We start from the raw sequence: 2,427 nt of genomic DNA on the forward strand, positions 1-2,427 counted from the left end.
TCATTAGAAAAGTTCTATGGTGAAAAAAACTTTTTACTATGTTGAGAAAATTTTACATTTCTGCTGTGCCAATTCGTAAGTTTTTTCAGCTGGAAATTTTTGACAGTTGCTTAAATGCAGAAGAAGACTATCGAGTTAGCAGTTAATAAAACGCAGCAATCATAGACGAAATATTTTCCGTTGCTGATTACAGTTCTTTTGGAAGTTTTCTTTTTTTTCGCTGGCAGGATCGTGTTTATCCACTCATTTTTCTTTAATATCCGCTTGCTTTTTTTTCTTTAGTTCATATTTATACGCGCGTTGTTCAGTATTCTTCTTGACATTAGCTTTGTTCCTTTACAGATAATTATCACTAGTTTTTGCTGGAAAGCGTGTCTTAACCCTAAAAATTTGCAGAAACCAGCAGCTCTCCCGTTCTTACGCTATTATTTTTTTCGTAAAATTTTTACTAGCAGAATAATAGCAGCTGTCAAAATGAATAAACAGCTTATGAACCCTAAACAACCGAGGTAAGGGAAAGTTGCTTTTATTTGTTTCTTTCTTAAAATTTGTTGGTATTTTTGAAATAAAAATTAGCGAATTAATATATATTGATGAAGTACTGCAAAATGTATTTGTAAATACTTCATATATAAAAAACGCGATCAAATAATTGCGCAAATATTTCAATTGTCAAATACACCGAGCAGTTGTTTACTTGCTAGTTTCTGCTAGTTTGCTAGCAAAGCTAATGCTTGCTGTCAAATTTTTCACTAGCCCTGCCGGATAAATAATTTTTATTCACCTCACAGCTTTCAAAAATTTACTATCCAAAGTACCTTTCTATCAATGGGCACAGGCCCTGAGCGGGAGATCGACCCATCTCGGCAGCTAGTTAGAAAACGCCCTATCTCAGAAAATTTTTCAAGAACTCCCTACTTCAGAATTTAATTTAAGAATGTCTCATTTCAGAATTTTATTGAAAAACAATTTGGTTGAAAAGCGGCCTATCTCAGCTAAAGATATTTATATTGAAAATAGGGCATTCTAATAAGATTTTTAAGTATGGAGTTCCTGAAAATTTTTTTGAGACAGGGCGTTTTCCAACTGGCTGCCGAAATAGGTCGATCTTCCGCTCAGGATATGGTCCCTTCATCCCAGCGTTTTTTTAATGGGGTTACCAAATAAGTTTCAAGTAAGAAGTTTACTTACTTTTTAAGCTATAGATTTGAAATTTTTGTTAAATTTAATTTCAAAATATTCCTTTCAAACCGTATCCAAATGACCATTAAATTTTTGAAAAGTAAATGCGCTCCGAGCAAAGCTCGATTAACTTGGTACTACTCTTTTTAGCGAGCAACAGCTAAAGACCTATATATGTAACTTATTGGTGACTGACTTGACTTCTAAAAAGCAACGTTATTTAAAGCAGTTTTTAATTTTTATACATAAAGATATACAAAAGCAACTGACTCTTTTTATTTAAATAAAACCATAAAATTGTTTAGCTTTGCTCATTTTTTTATTTGGAATTGCTACTTAATATAACCCTAAGAGCATTATTTTGGTCAAACCAGTAGAACCTTCTGAACTAAACACGTCCTTGGACAGTACTTTGGGAATCATTCACAGCCGTTGGTTTTATGATCGTCCATAAAGACTCCATGGCATTACTAAGTGAACTGGATGACAGCCCCTCTTAATACCTGTTTCATATCGGCGTAGCCTATGTATCTCTAACTTGAGAAATTTTCCTACGCACTTCAGTTACGTACTTTACTAGAACAGGTTGGGGTACTCACAGGTACATGACTTTGTCCTTGCGCTCTTCACTATCCCTTTAACTAATTGTAAGAAGTAAAGTTGATCACAACCAAAAAGGCTAGAGCAGCTTCAATTAGTTTTTATACATGCAGGGTTCTCAAAACTAGTCCGGCCGGGATTAAATTTTTAAATTTTCGTTCTTAAAATTTTTTTTCAGTTTTCTTTACTTCTCAAGACAAAATATCCACTTAAAATTTAAAAAAAAAACAAGTAAGAAAGTCTAAGTTCGGGCGGAGCCGAACATTAAATACCCGGCGCAAGTTTTCCACCTTTCCGAAAGCTACCGTTACATGATAAGCCGGGGTGTATACNTAGTGTGTGCCAACAGCAAGGCGCATATCAAAAATGAGAGGAGGAGCTCGGCCGAACCCTCAACATAAATGCAGCAGATATTTAGTTTTTTAATGCTTACACACGTAAACAAACATGCATCTGTAACTACCCTGTGGGGAAAAATCTCTAGTTCTGAACTGGTGCGCTTCTAGTACATTTAGACCCAGTACAGGTTAGCGATAAACCTCTTTTGCATGCAAACAACTGGCGAATTTAACATGGCGATGTCCTAGGAAGTGTCAATTGCCCCCCGCTGCATCCCTTTTTCGATAGTTCCGAACTAGTCCTAAA

General features: G+C 35.3%; 1 long non-coding RNA gene across 1 annotated transcript in view; it reads right to left on the reverse strand.

Moving 5' to 3' along the window:
- Window positions 1-841: 841 nt before the first annotated feature.
- Window positions 842-2,427, reverse strand: part of LOC108378152 (uncharacterized) — a 6,735-nt gene continuing 5,149 nt past the window's right edge. The window contains exon 3 of the long non-coding RNA XR_001849391.1: window positions 842-917. This is a non-coding gene — a long non-coding RNA (uncharacterized LOC108378152). The remainder of the gene's footprint in view (window positions 918-2,427) is intronic.

Source organism: Rhagoletis zephyria, unplaced genomic scaffold, assembly GCF_001687245.7.
Source record: "Rhagoletis zephyria isolate East Lansing unplaced genomic scaffold, Rhagoletis_zephyria_1.1 Rzeph_scaffold_13465, whole genome shotgun sequence".
Taxonomy (NCBI): domain Eukaryota; kingdom Metazoa; phylum Arthropoda; class Insecta; order Diptera; family Tephritidae; genus Rhagoletis; species Rhagoletis zephyria.